The sequence below is a fragment of the Eptesicus fuscus genome, chromosome 16 (assembly GCF_027574615.1).
Source record: "Eptesicus fuscus isolate TK198812 chromosome 16, DD_ASM_mEF_20220401, whole genome shotgun sequence".
NCBI classification, from domain to species: domain Eukaryota; kingdom Metazoa; phylum Chordata; class Mammalia; order Chiroptera; family Vespertilionidae; genus Eptesicus; species Eptesicus fuscus.
The window spans coordinates 57,051,770-57,074,234 of NC_072488.1; the positions used below are offsets into that span (position 1 = coordinate 57,051,770).

Consider the following 22,465-nt stretch of genomic DNA (forward strand, 5'->3'; position numbering starts at 1 on the left):
ACATGGTCCTTTGTTGACCAGCTTCTTTCACTTAGCATACACTCCTCAAGGTCCATCCACGTTGTAACATGTATTAGCACTTCATCCTTTTATTGGCAAATAATATTCCATTGTATGGATGTACCACATCTTATTGGTTCACTTTTCAGTTGATGGACATTTGGATTGTTTCTACTTTTTTTTGTTTTTTGTTTTTGTTAATTTTCACAGAAAGATATTTTTCTCATTGCTTTTTCAGAGTGGAAGGGAGGGAAGGAGGAGGGAGAGAGAGAGAGAGATACATTGATGTGAGAGAGACACATTGCCTCCCACAACCCAGGTATGTGCCCTTGACCAAGAATCAAACCCACAACCCTTTGGTGTGCAGGGCGATGCTCTAACCACTGAGCAACTGGCCAGGGCAGTTGTTTCTACTTGTTGGTTACTATGAATAATGCTGCTGTGGTAATTGGTGTACACGTTTTGGTATGGATATATTTTTTCATTTTTCTTGTAGTGAAACTATTGGATCATATGGTAACTGTATTTGATCTTTTGAGAAACTGCCAGGCTGTCTTCCAAAGTGAATGCTCCATTTTACATTTCCACAAGTTGTGTGTGAAGGTTCCCATTTCTCTACATTCTGTTTTTTATTACCTTTTCATTACCTTTATTTGTGATTATAGTCATCCTCCTGGGTGTGAAATGATATCTCATTGTAGTTTTGATTTGCATTTTCCAGATGGTTAGTGGTAGAGTGTATTGGCCATTTGTATATCTCCTTTGGAGAAATGTCTATTCAGATCCTTTGACCATTTTATCTTCTTTTTTAAAATATATTTTAATATGTTTTTATTGATTTCAGAGAGCAGGAGGAAGAGGAAGAGGAAGAGGAAGAGAGAGATAGAAATGATTGGCTGCCTCCTGCTTGCTCCCCACTGGGGATTGAGCCCGCAACCCAGGCATGTGCCTTGACCGGGAATCAAATTGATGATCACTTGGTACATTGGTTGACACTCAACCACTGAGAAACACAGGCCAGGCTATTTTATTCTTTTAATCCTCACCTGGGGATATGTTTGTATTGATTTTAGAGAGAGAGAAAGGGAGAGGGAGAGAGAGATAGAAACATGGATGTGAGAGAGAAACATCTATCAGTTGCCTGCTGTATATGCCCCAACCGGGGACCACCACCTGGGTATGTGCCCTGACTAGAATCAAACCCATGACCCTTCAGTGCATGGGAAATGCTTCAACTAACTGAGCTACATGAGCCAGGGCTCCTTTGACCATTTTAAAATTAGGTAATTTGTCTTTTCATGATTGAATCATAATTGTGCTTTATATATTCTAGATATAACTTCTTTATCAGACATATGATTTTTGAATATTTTCTATCTTCACTTTTTATTATATATATATATATATATATATGAACTCTGCCTCCTAGGCAGCCATTGGCTCCCCATATATATATATATATTAGAGGTCTGGTGCACGAAATTTGTGCATGGAGGGGGGGTTCCCTCAACTCAGCCTGCACCCTCTCCAATTGAGGACCCCTTGTGGGATGTCCAACCAGCAGTCAGACATCCCTCTCACAATCTGGGTCCACTGGCCCCTAACTGCTCACCTGCCTGCTTGCCTGATTGCCTCTAACTGCCAGCTGATCACCCCTAACTGCCCTCCCCTGCAGGTCTGATGTCTCCCCCAACTGCCCTCCTCTGCTGGCCAATTTGGTTCTGATTGGTCGGTTCCTATGCCAGCATCAAAAGCTCTGCCTCCTAGGCAGCCATTGGCTCCCCACAGCACCCACATTTGGTTTTCATTGGTCAGTTCCTATGCCAGTCAGCGTCAGAAGCTCTGCCTCCTGGGCAGCCATTGGTTCCCCACAGCACCCACCTTTGGTTCTGATTGGTTGGTTCCTATGCCAGTCAGCATCTCCAGGCCTATCTCTGGGCTTGATCAAAGAGGCAGGTCTTAACAGCAGCCATCCTGAGGCCCAGAGAGAAAGAAAAGCCTGGATGCTGGCGAAGATGAGAAAGAAAGAGGGAGAGAAAGAGAGAGGTAATTACACTGATCAACAGCTTCCACTGAGGCTGCAGATCAGACCCTGACTCACTTTCTGGGTCTCAGCCACCTGGGCAGTCAGTGTTGGGTCACCAGGCTGCAGCTGGGCAATACAGCGCTGACTTCTGGATGGTCTGCATTTGGTCACAGGCTTGGCCACTTTCCAAGCCTAAAGCCTCCGTCCTGGCTTTAGGCTTGGGAAGCGGGCACCCCTACCCCTCCTATGGCAGGCTCGGCCCCTTCCCAAGCCTAAAGCCTCGGTGGAGGCTTTAGGCTTGGGAAGGCTCCCCACCTCCGATGGTTGGCTGGGAGTGACCTGGGTGCTGAGGAGGTTCCTGGGACCCAGGTATGTATGCAAATGAACCACCATCTTTGTCCCAACCAGGAAATTGAACATGCAACCCAGGTATAGGTCTTGACCAGGAATCAAACCCCAGACCCTTTGGTGTGTGGACTAACACTCTTAACCACCTGAGAAACACTGGCCATATCTATGGTATCTTTTTGAAGCATCAAAAGTTTTAAATTGATGGTGTCTAATTTATCTCTTTTTCTCTTTGTGGCTTTGGTCTCATATGAAAAAAATTATTGCCTAATTCAAAGTCATGAAGATATATGCTTATGTTTTCATTTATTTATTTATTAATCCTCGCCAGAGGATATGTTTTACTGATTTTAGAGAGAGAGGAAGGAAGTGAGAGGAAAAAAAAAATTGGTGTGAGAGAGAAACAGCGATCTGTTGCCTCTTATACATGCCCCTACCGGGATCAAACCTGTAACCTAGCTATGTGCCCTGACCAGGAATTACACCCACAGCCTGTTGGTGTACGGGATGATACTAACTAACTGAGCCACCTGGCCACAGTGCCTATGTTTTCTTGTAAGAGCTTAATAGTTTTAGCTCTTATACTTAGATCTTTGACCCATTTTGAATTAATATTTGTAGTATATGGTGGGAGATAGAGGTCCAACTCCATGTAGATACTTAGTTTTCCCAGCACCATTTGTTGAAGAGATTGTCTTTCCCCTGTAATGGGAAAGTTTTGAAAAAAACAGAACTGGTCATAGTGGAACTGGCTGGCTGGTGTGGTGTGGGTGCCCTGTCTGAGGCATGTTAGGGACATGGGGATGCTAATGGGGAAGGAGATGGGCAGGGGTCTCTCTCTCTCTCTCTCTCTCTCTCTCTCTCTCTCTTCTCTCTCTCTCTCTCTCAAGCTTTCCAACTTGTGTGCGATTTTTGCGAGGTGGTGGCAGGAGTGTGTGTGTGAGTCAAGTTGAATGAAGGGTTGAATTGCCTTCCTCCATCATTGCAAGTAGTTCCATTTGTGTCTGTTTTGTTTAATGGGGATCAGTAGGGGAATTAGTTTGAAAGATTAATTTGAAAAAATTGGATTTGACTATTAAAAGTCATTTGAAACTTATTATTGATGAATAAGAAAACTGGTTCTGAGAGCAGCGGGGTCTAGCCCAAGACTGTCCACGAGCCCAGCATGGAAGAGCCGGGTCCCTGGAAGGTGCTCTTCCCACCAGGAGCCTGGGTGCCAGGTGTTGGCATAGAGTGCACGGTTCCCTCTGACGTGCCCCAGGAAACCTGCCCTGTGGGGTCAGGCCTGAGGGAGATGAGGGCAACATCTTCTCTCCTCCCTGTGACAGTGTTCCTGTCCCTGGTGGGTCCCTGATCTCCATCCCCAATTCCAGCCCACTCAGGGGGTCATCACTGAAGCCGGGCTGCCCCCAGCAGGCAGGTTCCTGCTCCTATATTCTTTGGAAACACACAGATATGTTTCTCCTAGTGAAAGTTACTCTTGGAGGACAATCTGTGTGAGTGTGTGCGCACGCACGCGTGTGTGTGTGAGTGATATGGGAGAATGAAGGGGGACCAGGGGCTTCTTTGTGGAGTCCCTATATTCTGGAAATTTTTGTTTCTTTGAAATATCTAGCATAAATGTGGGGAGGAAAGGCAGTTAGGCATCACCACTAGTTGGCCCCATGCAGATGCCTCCTGGGACAGTCAGCAGCACCCACAAAGAGCTGGGGCTAGCGGGCCTGAGGGCAGCTGGGCCAAGGGCATTACTCTCACCATCCCCTCCCCAGTTCTGTATGTTGGCTTAGGGTCTGGGGTCAGGGTCCTGTGAAATTTCAAAAGAAACCAGAAATCCCAACTGTTAGGTGAAATCTCCAAACCGTAACAATGTCGAGGAATCTAAGAAATTTAGAGGATGCATAGGACACACCAGTGCTGAGCCCGCACCGCGGTGGGGTTGGGAGGGGGGCGGCGCAGGCGGCTGGGATGGGAGCTGCAGGGTCTTCCCCTCCTTCTCTTTACCAGGCCTGGCCTGTGCTGGAAGGGAAGAGCAGGGCCTGGTCTGTCGCGTAGGCTCCCAGCTCCATTTCCACTCTCCTGTGATGGTGGCATCAAAAAAGCTCTCTTCCTGTGATGGTGGGGGTGGTGGGACTGTCACGGTGCCCACCCTGGTGTGGGGCTCTGCGCCCTCCTCTGTGGGTTTGCTAGCAACGGTGCAGCTGGGCTCTGTCTTTGGCTGCTGATCCTGAGAAGTGGCTGTAGGTTGCCTCTTCCTTGGTAGGATATGTGGGAGTCAATGAGTGTGCCCTCTGTCCTCCATATCCAGTTCCCCCTGCATTTGGTATCTGGTGCCACCCACCTGACCGTCTCTGCTGGCGCAGGTGCTGGCGGTAGGATGTTCTCTCTGTGGGGGGTGCTGCTGGGAGTCCAGGAAGGGTTAGGAGGATGCATGACCCTTCGAAGACCACAGTAGGCACTGTACTGTAGCTATGGAATGGACAGACACGTGCCAGCATGCATGTTAGGCAGAGGCCACTGCTACTCTGGCTGCATGTGGAGAAGGCAACCAGATTTTTGAAACGCATCTTTGATCAGGAGTCGTGAAACTTCCTCAGTGCTCTCTGCTGACCAGGAGGGAGGTGAATAGGGACAGCAGAGGGTGAGCGGGCGCCAGTCCCTCAGGACTTGCTGTTTGCCCAGAGTGAGTTCCATCCTGCCCTGCACAGGGAGGCAGCCTGGTGGGACCCAACAAGCATCATGCCCGGAGCCAGGGGTTCCAGGCATCTAACCAGTCTGAGTGGCTTTAGGCAAATAGATAACGCCGTGAATCCTGATGGTGCGGTGAAGTGGGACATGGAGATGCCTACATGAACCACTCCCTGGGGAGGGCCTAATGAAGCTGGGAGCAACAGGGATTGAAGGCATGGGTCCATTTCTAGGCACATTGTTTTTCAATAAGCCCTCTGTATCCCCAAGTTTCACATGTGCAGATGCAACCAACTGCAGGGAGAAAAAGTATTTTTGATCCATAGTCGGGAATCCGTGGATATGAGGGTCAACTTATGCCATTTTACATAAGGTCATATATATATGTTGTGTGTATATATATGTATATGTGTGTATATATATGTATGTGTATGTGTATGTGTGTGTATTTACACACACACACACACACACACACACACACACACACATACTGAGTGGCCAGATTATTATGATCTCTGAACGCATAATAATCTGGTCACTCAGTATATATCCTATAAAATAAAAGGCTAATATGCAACTTGTCCCCCGACCAGGAGTTTGACCAGCAGGCAGGCTGGCCAAACACCCATGTCCCTTCCCCTGGCCAGGCTGGACCCAACTCATGCACGAATTCATGCACTGGGCTTCTAATACACACACACACACACACACACACACACACACACTCTACACACACACACACTAGAGGCCCATTGCACGAAGAGATTCCTGCAATAGGCCTTCCTTCCCTTGGCTTCCAGCACCAGTTTTCCTTTAGCACCTGGGACCCAGGCCTTCGCTCCAGCCAGAGTCTGCCATCTTTGTCTTCGCTGCAGACTCCAGAGTCTGCAGTCTTGTCTTCGCAGTAGCACTCTGCTCCTGTAGATCACTTGGGCCCCCATCCTCCCTCTCATAGCAGGCATCCTGCCCTGCCTGGCCACTCCGTGCCTGGAGCAGCTGGGCAGCTGCCATCTTTGGCCTTCTAATTTGCATACTCACTCTGATTGGCTGTGGGTGTAGCAGAGGTATGATCAATTTACATGTTTGTCTATTATTAGGTAAGATACACACACACACACACACACACACACACACACACACACACTGAGTGGCCAGATTATTATGCATTCAGAGATCATAATAACCTGGTCACTCAGATTATGCATATATATATATATATATATATATATATATATATATATATATTATACTAGAGGACTGGTGCACGAAATTCGTGCATGGGGGGGGTTGTCCCTCAGCCCAGCCTGTACCGTCTCCAATCTGGGACCCCTTCGAGGGATGTCCAACTGCCCGTTTAGGCCCAATCCCTAAACGGGCAGTCGGACATCCCTCTCACAATCCAGGACTGCTGGCTCTCAACTGCTCGCCTGCCTGCCTTCCTGATTGCCTCAAACTGCTTCTGCCTGCCAGCCTGATCACCTCCTAACCCAGTGATGGGCAACCTTTTGAGCTTGGTGTGTCAAACTTCGCCAAAAAACTGAGCATAACTCGGGTAGTGTGTCACTTTGAGGAAAAAACATTATTTCACGATATTTATAGTTTAAATAACATAAATGTATAATTGTTATATATAACTGTATTTAATAAACCAAAAACTAAATATTTAACTTACCTGCTTAGTGACTTCTTTGTTCATCTGTCAGTCGGTTTCTTTTGTTGGTCTTGATATTATTTAGCTTGTGTGGGGTGCCATGAACTAAGATAAGTGAGTGGGAGGGGGAATTCTTTAACTAACCTGCCTATTAGTGACTTTTTTGTTGCTGAATTTCATTGGCTAAGTCTTCAATTGAAGGTTGGTATTTTGTACACTTCAGGCCCAAGCTTAGTGCTACTAACTTCATCTGTCAATCTGTTTCTTTTGTTGATTTTGATATTATTTAACGCTGAGAATAAGGTCTCACAAAAGTATGTAGAGGGTAAAATTGTGAGTAAAGCCATTGCTATATTTTTCAGGGGGCTAAAAGTGTCTGGTAGTCGGTTTCAGGCACTCCAAATTTCCTGTTCGTAGTGGCACTCCTCTTGATTCTCCAAGTGGCACCTTTCCAGATTCTCAAGCTTTGACCTCAAGTCGACAAACACATGAGCCCAGATACTGTCTTGAAATTCTGCAAGTTGCATCTCCAAATCATCAATTTGCATCCATTGCAAACCATTTAATTCCAAACTACTGTAGACTACTACATCAGGATTCTTAATTATTTTCATGGTCTGTTCTAGACTTCTAAATTGACTAAATCTATCACTAAACTGGTGAAGTAACGAGTCTAAAACATGCTGGTACTTCATATGCAAGCGTTCCATTTCATTTTGTACAGCTGCACTGGCCTTCTCAAAATACTTTGTTACTCGAGGAAAATACTTATAAGTTTTAGTTTCTACATCTCGCTTGAAAATTTTAACTTTACTTTCAAAAGCTTTTATGTATCCAAACATAACGTCAATACTTTTGCCAAAACCTTGTAACTTTTAGTTCAATTCATTAATATGAACAGAGAGATCTGTAAAAAACATCAGGGTGTTGACCCACTTATCATCATTAAGCTGAGGAAAGTTTCCCAGATCCTTATCGTCAAGAAATACCTTAATTTCTTCAAAGCACTCCACAAAGCGCTCAAGAACTTTGCCTCGGCTCAGCCATCTTACATTATTGCACAGCAGCAGTCCACTGTAGGTGGAATCAACCTCCAGTAAAAGTGCAGAAAATTCTCGCTTGTGAAGGGGGCGAGCAGCTATTAAATTAACTATTTTTGTAACAACTGACATTAAGTCGTTTAAGTCGAAGAATCCTGCCTTGGCACATAAAGCCTCCTGATGGATAATACAATGAAAAGGCACAATCGATGTCCAATAGCTTCTGTAAACAATTTGACAAATCCGACTTTTCCCCCCCCACCATATTTGGTGCCCCATCTGTCGTCAGTGACACAACTTTAGAGATATCAATACTTAGGTCACGAAATGTTTGTATAACAACCTTACATATTTCGCTTCCTGATTTACTTGTTGACACTGATACTAACTTTATCAACTCTTCTCTCATTGTGAGACCATCAGAATATCGACCAATAATGGCCAACTGAGCATGTGATGTGACATCAGTAGTTTCATCAAGAGAGATTGAAAAATATTTACACTTCCTTATGTCTCTCTTTAATTGATGTTGTGTGTTTGTGTTCAGTCTCATTATTCGGTCTTTTATGATATTTCTACTGAGTGGTAACTCAGATATTCTCTTAATAATTGCATCTTTATTCTGCATATCATGAAATAGAACTGGTGCACATCTTAGGAGAGTTTCTTTAATAAATTCTCCCTCACTGAGCGCTTTTCCATGCTGAGCTATAGAGTGAGCAATGCTCAAACTTGCAGATGTTAAATTTGTAGAGCCTTTCATAAATTTAAGGATGGAATTAAATTGGCTCTTATAAAGGTGTAGCTGCCTGGAAATGTATTGCTTCCTTTCATCCTCACTTTTTTCCAAGAGCTGGGAATGATTAGTTTCAAAATGTCTATTTATATTCCATGTTCTGCTTACTACCGTTTCAGTGTACTGCGTTCTATGTACTGAAACGGTACTGACCCCTGCATAATTGAAGATTTACCATCACTCCAACACACAAGATGGCTGCCCCCATGTGGTCAAAGATGACTGCCCCCATGTGGACACAAGATGGCCACCACAAGATGGCCAGCAGGGGAGGGCAGTTGGGAGGGACCAGGCCTGCAAGGGAGGTCAGTTGGGGGCAATGAACTGCCCCAACTTCCCTCCTCTGCTGGCCTGGTCACCCCTAACTGCCCTCCCCTGCAGGCTTGATTGCCCCCAAATGACCTCCCTTGCAGGCCTGGTCCTTCCCAACTGCCCTCCCCTGCTGGCCATCTTGTGTCCACATGGGGGCAGTCATCTTTGACCACATGGGGGCAGCCATCTTGTGTGTTGGAGTGATGGTCAATCTGCATATTACTCTTATTAGATAGGATAGAGACCTGGTGCATGGGTGGGGGCCAACTGGTTTGCCCTGAAGGGTATCCCGGATCAGAGTGGGGGTTCCCTTGGGGTGTAGGGTGGCCTGGGTGAAGGGCCTGTGGTGGTTTGCAGGCCAGCCACACCCCCTGGCGACCCAAGCAGAGGCCCTGGTATCTGGGATTTATTTACCTTCTACAATTGAAACTTTGTAGCCTGGAGCGGAGGCCTAGGCCAGCCAGGGCTGCAGAAGCTTTGCTTCTTCCATTGCCGGGGGCAACCCTTGCCTCCTGCTCTTTACAGCTCAGTGGCTGCCGCCATTTCTGTTTAGATTTGTTTACCTTCTATAATTGAAACCTTGTAGTCTTGAGTGGAGGCTTAGGCCAGCAACGGCAGGTGGAAAGCTTGGCTTCCTTTGTTACCAGGGAAACCCAAGCCTCCCTCCTGCTCTCTGTGGCTGTAGCCATCTTGGTTGGGTCTATTTGCATATTTGCTCCTGATTGGCTGGTGGGCATGGCTTGTGGGTGTAGCAGAGTTAGGGTCAATTTGCATATTACTATTTTATTAGGTAGAATATGCATCTTTAGATTTTGGTATCCACTGGGGATCCTGGAACCAATCCCCTGTGGATTCTGAAGCACAATTGTAGTTAAGTGAGGGGGGAGTCAAACATTATGCCCAGATTTTCAATTATGCAGGGGTCAGTGCCCTAACCCCTGCATTGTCCAAGGGTTAACTGTATACTTCGTCCACTATGAGGCATGACAAGGATGTGACTATGTAACTATGGGCACCCGAAGAAACAGACCATCATACAATCTATCACACAGATTTAAAATAACCATGTGTTGGGCCTGATCAGGCAGCTCAGTTGGTTAGAGTGTTGTCCAGATACTTCAAGGTTCCAGGTTTGATTCCCTGTCAGTGCACATATAAGAATCAACCATGAATGCATCAATAAGTGGAACAACAATCTCTCTCTCTCTCTCTCTCTCTCTCTCTCTCTCTCTCCTACCTTCCCTTCATCCCTCTCTCCCTACTTTCCTCTCTCTAAACTCAAAAACAAAAACAAAACCCAAACAAGCCACATGTTGAAGGGCTTGAGAGCCCAGCTGATGGAGTCGCCTCCTCTGAGGCTCTGAGGCTGACAGATGAAGTCCATAGTGTCTACTCAGTTCCCAACCCTCAGGAACCATTGCTCTGCACTCTGCTTCCCCAAAGGTGGAGTAGCAGGGACTGAATGTACCCCCCACCCGAAATAAATGAGGACGAAGTGTATGGGAAAGTGAAACAAGCCAGTCTCCAGGCATTGCTCATCGGACCTGCAGAGCAGTGGTTCCTGCGAGAGGGGGACATAAGCGGGGAGCCCCAGCCTCACCCCAATTACTGCCAGACAGTGACCGGAGCTGTGCTGCCGATGTGGAGTCCCTTCATGGAGGAGATTTTGTTGGTGAACAGCAACCTTCTTCCTGCTTTCCCCAGGGCCAGGCGTTGTTTTCCTCTGTCATCCCGAAGCAGGCAGGGGTTCTGAGCCCCATTCCTCTGGAGTGTGGCTCAGACAGTGTCCCTGTCCCCCTTCCTCCTGTGACGTAGCCTTTGTAGCTCCCCCACATCTTTTCAACACGCTCTTCACAGTCTGTAGCTCCCCACGGCGTAAATCCTGCCTCCCAGTGTCGAATCCCAAAATATTACATTCACAGCCTTCCTTGCTTTTAAGGTGCCATTGTGATTTGGGGTCGGTGGTCATGTGTGCCCACTCAAGGTTCAGAACCTGAGCAGGTACCATCTGCTGGAGTGGCTGTGGTGGAGAGCCAGGCCGGCCACCCGCTGGGTGGTCATCTTCTCATTCAGGATGAGCCGGGGCTATCCCTGCGGTCCGCCTCTTTCTCCAGCACTCAGTGATTTGCTTGCTCTCTTGATCCTGTAATGAGCAGTTTACTCCTCAACCAGCCAGGGGGTTCTGGTGTTCAGAGGGGGGAGCACTGAGGGGCGCTGGCTTTCAGCTCTCAGCTCTAATCTAACGAGCCTGCACAGAAGTCGCGCCCTGGGAAGTGGCCAGGCCCAGCTCAGAGTGCAACAGCATCGGGGAGAAGCCACCCTCTCTCACCCTTGCTCTGCCTTCTTCCCTCTGCAGCCTGGAAGTCCAGGACCTCATCCCGTCTGTTGACATCTCATCTTTTCCCTGTGGTGTGGTGCCAGCAGGTCAGAGAGGGCGGCTCTGATGTCACCCAGGAGACACGGCCCCGTTCTCAGGGGCTGGCTTCTTGGAAGGGGCCTCCCTTTTCACAGGGGCGATAAGCAGCTGAGGAGAATGAGAGTCGGAGGGAGGGTTTCTCCTCTTCTGCCTCCTGCAGCCCTCCCGCCGGCTCGGATGGCATGTCACGGCTCGGAGGCTGCGTCTGCTCCATCTCCTTGGCACGCCTGCGGGCCTCTGTCACTTGGGGCTGGGCAGCACAAGTGTTTCTACCTGGTCATGTGTTGTGTTTTCCAGCTTCGGGGAAGGGCCCTCAGAAGCCCGGCCCTGAGGGGCCGCTTGTGCGGGGTCCTTATTGATCATGCCCAGGTCTGGACAGTATTTGCCAAATGCCACATGGCCAGTGGTACAGTTATGGGCCGCAGTGGGTCTTCTCCCCGCATCACCAGGTCAGCATGCAAGGCCCCTGTGTCCCGAAGGCCCTTCTCCTGGGAGCGGGAGACCACGGGCTGCTTCCTTGGCTTTCATTTCCCTTGACGGGAACACAGGTCTGGGGACCGGGTCCAGTGTGGGGCAGTTGGCTGGGGTCATTTCCTAGTCGCCTCTGTCCTTCAGGGTGGGTGGAACAGTGGTTCTGACCTATGCACCCCTTTGACGTCGGGCGTGTGATCCCGGCACTGGCCAGTAGGTGGCACAAGCGGCACACTGGCTGTGCTGCCTTCCTGCTCCCTCAGAGGGAAGATCTATTCAACCAGCCCCTCTCTGGCAACACTTAATCACATGGAAGGAACATGCAATGACTACTGGAATTTCTGTAAACACGCGTGCTAGGAGCAGCTGCCAGTGGGGATGAGGACAGAGGGAACACAGTGAGAGGTCTCCTGAGGACAGGCTATAAAAGGAACACCCTGCGGGTTTTTAATTTAAGAGCCTGCAGTTAACCTTTGTGACTCATCCAAAGGAACATTTAGAACCAGGAAGGACAGCGATAATGCATGTTGTGGGTTGTAACCTGGCCCTCCGTCTACCCTGCCCTTCCTCTCCCCAAATGGCAAGGTTTGGGGAGATGAGAGCCCCTCCCTCCGGGCGGGGCCGCACCTTTAGGACTGGCCTTGGCTTATTTTCCTATCTTTGCTCCTGGCAAGTTGCTTGCTTCTGGGTTTGGTCCTTTCTTGGGAGAAAAGTTAACTTGAGTCTTATTCTGCCACTAATAGAATTGGCACCAGATGGAGATGAAGCTGAAGGGGAGACACCCCGTGGCAAAACAAAAGTGGGATGTGGTCGCTGGCGGGGCAGTGAGGACTAGGCGCCTGGATCTTGAATAGGCGTGGACACTGAAGATTTGTGAATGCACGAGACATGAAACTGACCACCCGCACCATTGCTAAGTGCTCAGTTCCCCGGCATTAAGAGCCCGCACATCATTGTGCAGCAGCATCTCGTGTATCTCCAGAGCGGTCCTCCGATAGCACTGAGACTGCCCCCATTAAACAGTGACTCCATTGCCCTCCCCTCAGCCGCTGGCACCGCCATTCCACTTCCCGTCTCTGTGAATGTGACTATTTTAAGTGCCTCATATAAGTGCCATCATATAAAATTTGTCCTTTTGTGACTTACATCTGACTTAGCATGATGTCCTCAAGGTTCACCCATGTTGTAGCACGTGTCAGAATTCCCTTCCTTTTAAAGGCAGAATAACACTCCATTGCACGTATAGGCCACGTTTTGCTTATCCATGCATGTGCTCAGGACACGTGAGTTGCTGTCATGTTTTAGTCACTGTGGACAGGGCTGCTCTGGGTGTGCAAATATCTCTTCAAGATCTTGCCTCCAGTTGCTTTGGGTGTGTACCTAGAAGTGTGGTTGCTGGACCATGTGTTAATTCTGTTTGTAATTCCGGAGGAACTGCCATTCTGCTTTCATAGCAGTTGCATCATTTCACATTCCCACCAGTAGTTCTCCAGCAGTTATTTTCTGGGCTGCTTTTGGGACAGTGGCCACCCTAACGGCTGTGCGCTGGTGTGTGGACACTAAGTTTGTTTTTTTCCAGGACTTTCTCTTGTGTGGGCCAGGCTCCCGATATCTTTCTATGATGGTAAAGCTGTTCCCACTGCCCCCGCCCCTGCCCTCTCCCCAGAGTTTTGGGTGTGGGCACATCTGGCTCCTCCACCAGGGACGCACTTTAGGGCAGCGTCATTTGGACCAATCTCAGGCCCCTGGCATTTCCTGAGGCTTCGCTCTGAAGAGAATGCAGCTTCAGATCCTCTGAGGACAGGAGACGTCAGGCTGATGGGGCCCCGGGAGTCCCCTCCTCGGAGTGTGGTCACTCCCAATCCTCTTGGAGTCACCTGCCATCACTGCTGTGGGTTGGCCTCTTATCTCTAAATTCATTTATTTAAAAATGTTCTCACGCATCTCCAAGAGATACACTCTGTGGCCCACACAAGTCAGGCAGGGCAGCCTGCCCTCCCGGAGCTGAGGTCAGGGAGGGGGCAGATGCGTGGTTGGTGTAGAGTTCCTCTGGGAATGGCCACGCGCTGGGTCGCGGAGGTGGGCAGCTGGTGCACCGGGCCTGCACCTGGGCCCTGCTCTGTGCCCTGGGCAGGCTCCTCCCCTTCTCTGTGTCTCAGCTCCCCCCACACAAGAGGGTCATGTAACTGTGTGGGAGGTGTCAGGAGGCCTGAGTGAACCGATGACCCGTGTAGTGGCTGGGGCATCTCGGGTGCTGCCACTGCCCCCCTCCTAGCCCTCCAGTCGTCTGCTCAGCACAAGATGGGAGCAGAGTGTTGCTGAGCTCAAGTTGGGCAGAGAGAGAAGAGAGGTGGGCGTGAGAGCTTCCTCTTGCTCACCCCCCTGCACTCAGGTGACAGCCGACAGTGCCCACTACTGGCCGGTGGACAGACGGACATGCTCCCTGCGGTGGGAGAGGGAGATGAGGAGCCCGGGTTCCAGCTCAGGTGGACTCTCCCCCCACCCCCCAGGGATAGGTCCCCGCACAGGAGCTCTCACTTCCTGGCTCACCTGGGGGCCGGGCTTGTGTGTGTGTGTGTGTGGGGGGGGGGGGGGTGGGTTCAGCTTCCCTAGGGTTCTGTCCTGATTTCTGCTTTATTTCTGCAGCAGGCCAACGGGGCAGCTGCCCAGGGCTGTCACAACTCCTCCAGGGGCAGGAGAACGCCAGTTTTATTATTAACATAATTACTAACTTATTGAGCATTGTAAGCATTGAGATGTTTGCTGGCTGATAATATTGGGCTATTTGTGTTCATGGCTTTATTAAATGGACGTTAATAAGGTGGGTCCAGTCATAATCTTGATTAGCCATTCAGTTCACAGTCTGCCTTTCCCTGATTTTGTCTCATTCTCTCTTTATGACATGCCTGTGTGACAGCAGAGCATCCTGCTTTCCAGGTGGGGAAACTGAGGCTGGGTCTAAGGATGCAGGAAAGCTGCGAGGGGCGGTCGGGCAGGCCTGGGCTCTCGAGGACGTGCCATCTGCTCACAGCCTCCACAGCCCACCATCCCTAACCCCGGCCACACGGCCTGATTGGTTGTGGCTCTGAGATGCACTTGCTGGACTGTGGGAAGCTCCCTTTCTGGGACAGACGCCGAGTTTGCATCTCAGCTTTGATTTTAAAATATGACCTCCTTCTGTCTGCGGGGTGCGCGGGGGGGGGGGGGGGGGGGAGGCGGGGGGGCGGGCATGCAGGGAGAGGGCCGACCGAAGGCAGGCGTGGCGGGTCACTCAGGGGCTCCACGGCCCTCCCATTCTATCCTGTGGCTTAGGCCTTTCCCCTTCTCACAGTTCTTCTGCTAACTGACCCAGGCAGGCGTGAGGGCCATTTCTCTCCTGAAGGGCGAAGGAACGTGGGAGGGAGGAGCAGCTCGCAGGGCCAGTCACTTGACCAGGAGCCCTGGGAAGTAGGAAGGCTGGATGTTGTTTGCTGAGTGGGGCATTTTCTGCAGATTCACTGGAGGTTGGTTGCAAAAGGCCCAGGACCTTCCTGCGGCTTGTGAAATTGGGAGTGTGGGTGGTGTTCAACAGAGGCCAGGGGCCAGGGGAGGGAGGGGCCCACAGTCCTCCATGCCTGGCAGTTGCAACCTTTAATTTGGGGGCTGTTGTGGTATTGTTGGTGTCATTCAGGGGTTTGGCTTCAGGAAAATCGGCGATGACTTCTTTGTGATTTCACAGAAACGGGGACCAGCGGTTGGCATGTCATGTGGTAGCGTTGGTTCTCCTGTTTGCCCAACAGCTTTCCAGGAGGGCGAGGCCGTGGGAGGGAGTGTGGTCAGTGTGCTGACCTGCAAACTCCAACCGTGGGCACCTCGTATTCTTGCTCAAGAATTTTCCCAGGCTTGGTATTTGTGTAAATTTGCAGAAATAATACAGTCCACCTTCATTGTTGCTCCCTAAATGAGAAGCTCCCGGTTGTTTCCTAGTGAGGAAGAGAGGATTCTGGGCCAGAACCTGGCTGAACTTCCAGGTGACATGCCTCAGTCCTTCATTCTCTGGGTTCCCGTGCCTCGATCGGCACGGACGCGCCCTGGTCCTTTGAATTGCGATGGTCATGGCTCGTGCCCCCCATGGTCCTTCATGCCAGTCCTGGCGGATTTCTCAAGGTCACACTGGCCTTTCTCTCGCGGTCCAGGCACTCATGGGGTTGGCCCTGGAGGCCAGTGTCCCCCTCTGGACACCTGAACACCTGCACGTGGTGCTGACCGCGTGCCCGCCAGGACACGGCCCTCTCCTGTGGGGCTTGGAACGCATCATCTCTGGGCTGCAGCGCTTCGTCTCTGTTTGCTGTTCCTGGGAGCAGCAGGCCAGGCCGAGGGCTCTGTTCTGGCTTCCTGAGGTGTGTCATTGTCCTGGACCGCCCTGCTCAGAAAGTGACAGGTCACCAGGATTCCCTCGCAGCCCCTCACATCCCATGGAACTCACCTACAGCAGGTGCAATAAAGGAGGAGAGCACACAGCAGGAAGACTGGTTTTTTGGAGAATGGAGGTGGGACTCTTAAAAAATACTGAGACGTAACTGACATAAAATACAACTGATCCATTTCAAGTGCACCCTCGGAGTAGTGTGATATTTCCATATAGGCGTGTGGCCCTCACCAAGGCGAGATACAGACACTCATTGCCCCAAGAAGTTCCCTCTCACCTCTCGTGTCACCCCTCCTTGGCCCCTGCAGCCAGTGACCCGTTTTCTATCACTAGTTTTGCCTTTTCTCGTACAAATGGAATCGAACAGTATGTAGTTTATGTCTGGCCTCTGTCACTTGGTGGGATTAACTGTGTCAGTGGTCAGTCCTTTTCATTGCTGAGCAGTTCGAACTGTAGGGACCTCCCGCTCACCAGCTGAGGGGCATTCGAGCTGCTTCTAGTGTTTGGTGACAATGAATGTAGACTTCTGTCTCCATTTTTCTTGGGCAAATATAAGATTTTCTGGGTCATAGTAGCAATGTTTCCAAAATGGTCACGTTTAGTCCAGGACACAAAACTGGCCTCCTGACACCCACGGGTACCTGTCTATGTGATGGTTTCGAGAAGCTGTATTGGATCCACGTGTAATTAAGACCCGTGGCTTTTAGAGAAAAGGAGATGGCCCCAGTCTTGAACTGTGGGTGCTGTACAAGGTTCGCGTCTCCTCCTGAGGAAACAGCACATGGCCGTGGCACGCGTGTGTCAAGCGTGTGTCAGGCTCCTGAGAGCCTTGCGGCCCTCATGTGCTCACTTTGCCCGTGAGCCTCCAAAGCCCGTCTCAGGTTCGTCCTGGGCTGGGCTCCCGCCGGAACGCGAGGGAAGACTATCTGAGGCGGTCAAGTGGGGTGGGAGGTGCTCACTCGTGGAGTCCGCAGGCATGCTGACCTGTCGTGCCCCGCCTCTACCTGTGCGGCCGGGCCGGCGGGGTCAAGTTTAAACCCCGATGACGAGTGTCTGGGTCAAGGACAGTTGCTGTCCATGCTTGGCTTGGGGCCAATGGCTGTGTGCCTCCCACCTGGTGGCACTGACTCCCAGTTCTAAGAGGAGTTACGGGGCTGGGAGCACGGGGGACCCGGCTTTGGGCTAGAACTTCCTACAAGGCTGTCAGAACCGACGGCCTCCGGAGGATGTGCAGCTGCGCCGTGGCGTTCCCTGGGAAGACTTGCTCACCAAACCTCCGCACCTCCCGGGACCTGGGTGCTCCCCCGGCCCTTCACCCCCTCCGCGGCGGGTTGTGGATGTGAGCTCGCTTACGGCATGGTAGGCACGCACCGTGTCGGGGCCTCCTGGTGTCCCCAGATCATGGGGTTTGTGGCACTTAGGCCATGTTGCTTGTTTATCACGAGGTCAAACCCGGCCTCTGAAGAGAAGGCGCTCACAGTGCCCTGAGCTCTTGGCGCTGCCTCACTGTTCTCGCCGGTTTCTGAGGTGGTGGCTGCGGGACCCCTCGCTTATTCCTGGCTCAGCAGTAGGAACCTAGGCCTCAGCCGGGGACACACCTGGAGGGTAAGGTCCCAGGTCGGGTGACCCCTGGGAGGTGAGGGGTCACCTATATCTGAAGCCCGTTTGGGGGTGTCTCTATCTTTTCACTGAGAACAGTGACTGGACCCTAGAAATGTCACACTAGGACGTCTGGACCAAGGCTCCACCTTTGCAAAGGTGTGGGCTCCTGCTCCAGCGCAGGGAGACCAGCGGGGCCACCCCAGCAGCCCTCGGGCCAGGGGAGCGTCTGGGGCACAGCCCTCTGACCCCCAGGCGCCACGCCCCCTGGGTCAGCGTCTCCTGTCTCCTGTGTGGGTGCCCCCGCCTTCTAAACCCGCTTCTGAAACCTCCCAGAAGAGCCACGCGCAGTGCCCCTGCTTTGTCGGACCCAGCAGCGTTCCTGGCGGGGAGGTGGCCACCTGCCCTCTCCCGGGCCGTCCGCAGAGGACACGGAAACGGAAACGGCAGGGTTTTTCTCTTTCCGGTGAGCGGGTGGGGAGGCTGGGAAGCTGGGAGGGTCGCTGACACGATGGCTGTGATGCTGCAGGAGCATTTTCTTTGTTTGAAGCACATTGCCCGGGGCACAGTGTAGAGTGACTTGCAGTTAGAGGAGACCTTTCACTGGGGGTGGAGCGGGGACTCCGCTGCTGGGAAGGTGGTCCCGGCTTGCGAGGGGCCCAGGGGAGCCCATCTCGCCCTCTTCCAGGGCCCACGCGACGGCAGAGGGCAGCCCCGGGGCTGTCACTGTTGCCCAGAAAGGCCGCCTGGGGCCGGGGCCTCAGGGCTGCGGGGGGCACTGGCCACCTCCGGGCCTCGTCGGGGGCCCTCCCCGCCCGCACGCTCAGCACAGGGAACAAGCGGCTGTGGCTGCCCGCTCTGCCGGGCGCGGTGCCGACCTGGGAAGCCGGACAGAGAGGCAGGAGCGGAGCCCGTCCCAGGGCAGCACGGGACATGCCCAGGCCGGGGAGGGGCCATCACGGCGCCATGGGGCAGGGTCACGGCAGCACTTCTGGGGACGATGGGCTGGGACGGCACAGCAGGAAGGGGTCCTCGGAACGGAAGCGAGCGGTGCCCCCGGCGCTCCGGCGGCCTGGCCTCCGAAGGCTCTGGCAGGAGGAAGGGCAGGCGGGGTGACCACACTCCGCCCGCGGACGCTGCCCAAAGCGGTGGGACGGCAGCGTCTGGGATGGTTCTGGAGGAGGAGTGTGTGGAGCCCGTTTTAGGCACACGTGCCGGGAGCCCAGCGCAGCAGGCCTTTCTCTGCCCACCCGGAGCGGAGCTGCGTCCGACTCGCGGCGCCTCCCGGAAGCTGAGACACCTCTGTCCCCTCAGCGCCTGGAGGCAAGCGCGTGCACTGCCAATGGGAGTGCGTGTGCGTGTGCGTGTGCGTGTGCGTGTGCGTGTGCTCACAGGCACGTACATATGGAAACACCGGCTCCCTGCTCCTCACCGTCAGCGCAGCCTCCCATCTGGAGTCAGCCCTGAGCTCCAGACGTGACAGCCAGCGCCCGCTCCACCGCTCCGCCTGGACCTCTCGCGGGCATCTTGAACTCAGCTCTCCCACACTGAGCCCTTCATTCACCCTCCCTTCCCAGCCTTTCTCCCTCCAGGCCCCACCCTCCCAGTCTTAGGAAGAGGCCACCCATCCCCCAGCTGCTAGGGGTGAAAACCCTGACATCATCTCTCACCCCGGACACTTGATCCCTCAGATTGGGGCTCCCTTTGACATACCCAGAATCCCCTCACTTCCCCCACCAGCACTAAGAGCCACCACCACACCCGCCCTGTCTGGACCATTGCACTCCCTGCTTCTCCCCGTGCCCCACTGCAGGCTACTCTGCCCATCCTCTAAAAACTAGTCAGTTCGTGTCACTCCCCTGCTCAAAACGCTCACAGGGTTCCCCATTTCCCTCAGAATAACATCCGAGTCTTGCCACAGCTCACAAGGCTCTGCACAGTCTGGTCTGTGGTTCAGTCCACGCCACCCACACTCTCCTCCTCTATCTGATGCCTTGCCCTTCCTTAAAAGCAAGCACACACCTGCCCCAGGGCCTTTGCACCTGCTTTCTCTCTTGGGAGCACTTTCCTCCTGAGCGCTGCATGACTAGCCTTTTCCTTCCCCTCGGGTCCCTCACCACACAGGCTTTGCCAGGAACTTTGTGTAAAATAGTCGTTTCCCCTTATCCTTCTTTTTTAATAGCTAAGAAATAAGCTTCATATCATGTGGTCTTTATTAAAATACCAAACACAAGGAAACTTTTAACATTTCTATTTCAGAGACTTGCCCAAGCATTTCAATTTCTAGTTCAATTGAGTTTATGGAAGAATTTCATTGCTTTTGCAGATTCACGGTGGATGCTAAGCGGTCAGTTGTTACCCAAGGAATTTGGTGAACTTTTGCAATAAAGTAACCCTCCATCATTCTGTTATCCCTTAACGAACCCTCCCTGTTTGCTACTTATCACCACGTGAAGTTACTTTGTTAACTGACTGTGTCCTTGCTCTTATGAAAACTAGAGGGCCGGTGCACCGATCGGGGGTGGGGCCAGCCAGGGGGAGGGGCCGAGGGCAGTTGGCCAGCCCTGCCCCCTGGTTGAACTCCTGGTCAAACTCCTGGTTGAGGGGACAATTTGCATATTAGCCTTTTATTATATAGGACTAGTGGCCCGGTGCACGAAATTCACGCATGGAGTGGGGGTTCCCACAGCCCAGCCTGCACCCTCTCCAATCGGGGACCCCTTCAGGGATGTCTGACTGCCGGTTTAGGACCAATCCCTATGCTGGCGCCCAGGACTGTGGGGTGGGTGGCTTGTCCCTCTCCTGGGCCAGAGGCGCAGGCGTAGCTGCTGGCACCCAGGACCCTGGAGCGGGTGGCTTGTCCCTCTCCTGGGCTGCAGCCTGGCTGGTCCCCATTCCTCTCTCCCCAGTGTTGAGTGTCTGAGCCATTATGGCGTGATACCATGAGGACGTGATAACTATTTGCATATTAGCTCTTTATTATATAGGATTTTAACTTCAAGTGAATATTATATCACTTCACATCTTGTATAGAAACTTCACTGTAACAAAATTTCATTTTTCCCAGGCAATCTTTGTGCTATTGTTGTCATGTATTTTACTTTCACAGATATTATACAACTGACATTACATTATTATTTATTTAAATAGTTAATTATCTTTAAATATATTTAAATAATAAGAAACTTCTTGTAAAAATAAATAAATAAATAAATAAATAAAAATTAAAAAAAGAAACTTCTATTATATTTTTTCCTATGCATTTATTTCTTTGGTTTTTTCCATTTCTTGGCATAGATCGTTATTTGTATCTGGAAAAATTTCTATTTCTGCTTGCAGGACTTCTTTTAACATTTCTTACACTACAAATCTGCTGGTGATAAAAAAAATTCAATCTTTCATATATGAAAAATATATTTTAACTATTTTAAAAAATATTTTCACTCAGTCTAGAATTATAAATTGAGAGGATTTCCCCCCCTTGTGAGTACTTTAATGATGTTGCTCTACGATCTTCTCCCGTACACTGTTTCTGATGAGAAATCTTTTGTAATCCTTATGTTTATTCCTGTGTATAGTGTGTCTCTTTTCTTCTGACTACTTAAAATTTTTTTCTTTTCATCATTGGTGTTGAGCAATGTGATTTTTATGTGTCTTGATGTAGCTTTATGTCCTGTGTTTCCTATTCACTGAGCGTCTTTGATCTGTGGGTTTATATTTTTTTACTATATTTTGCTAAATTTGGAAATTTTTGAATCATTCTTTCTTCAGATGATTATATCTATGTAAGTTGGGGTCTCTAGAGGGGGTTGGGGAGGAAGAGGGGTGAACCAAACCGTATGGTCAGGACCTCGGCAGGCAATTGAGTATGGGGATGGCCAGCAGGGCCATCCCTGCAGTGGCCAGTTCATGACCAGCTGCCTGAGACTGGCTCATTCCTGGGCTGGGGGATCTCATGCATCTGCACCTTGCTACCCAGCAGTGCGGTGCCTGTTGGGGCTGTGCGTAGCTTAGGGGAAGGCATGGCCTGGGGAGTCGGAGCCTTGATCCCATGCAGTAACCAGATCCGGGCATTGGGAATGTGGCCAGTTCTCTGCGCCCTGAGTCGCCCCACTGTTGCGTCCCCGGAGCAGTCATGTTGCCTTCTTCCATCACGGTCCCCTAAGCTCGCAGCGATGGAGGTGTGCTGTCATAGGTTTGGGTGAACGGAACATGGAAGACCCGTGGGTGATAGCAGGCGCCGGGTGCTGGCTGGGGAGGCGGTCATGTGGGTTTGCGTGAAGCGCTCACAGTCACAGCTGTGGAAGCCTCTTTCTTAGTGTCTCAGAGAGCTCGGTGGTGAGGAAATGCAGGTCTCATCCTGCGTTGCGGTTTCTGTGGGAAACCTCGCCATTGAGGGTGTCAGAGGGGTTGGCCAGGAGCGCCTGCGGCAGAGAGACACCCTTCTCCCGTAACCTCTTCACAGGCGGACTGGTCGCCGGATGCCTAGGAACTGCTCAGCGGATCCCTGCTGTTCCACAGAGTTCTTTGAGCAGCCGTCCATCTTCCGCGGGAAGAAAGGTGTGCGTTTGTGCACAGTCACTGCCCAGTCCGGGGCCGGCGGGGGCACCCCAGCCCCAGACGTGTTCTCCCGCTGGGTTTGCAGAGGTTGGACAATCGTTGTCCAGAATTCCTTTGTTTAACAAAAAAGGTTAAGTTCCCAGTGAGGCTCCT

The 22,465-nt window shown here is 51.3% G+C and overlaps 1 long non-coding RNA gene across 4 annotated transcripts in view; it reads left to right on the forward strand.

Annotated features, from left to right (window-relative positions):
* LOC114229119 (uncharacterized) overlaps positions 1-22,465 on the forward strand; it is a 41,044-nt gene that overhangs the window by 6,545 nt on the left and 12,034 nt on the right. Inside the window, exon 2 of one of the 4 annotated variants that reach the window (XR_008558525.1) lies at positions 22,218-22,312. The exons of the other annotated variants lie outside the window; for them this stretch is intronic. This is a non-coding gene — a long non-coding RNA (uncharacterized LOC114229119). The remainder of the gene's footprint in view (positions 1-22,217; positions 22,313-22,465) is intronic. 4 annotated transcript variants of the gene reach the window in all.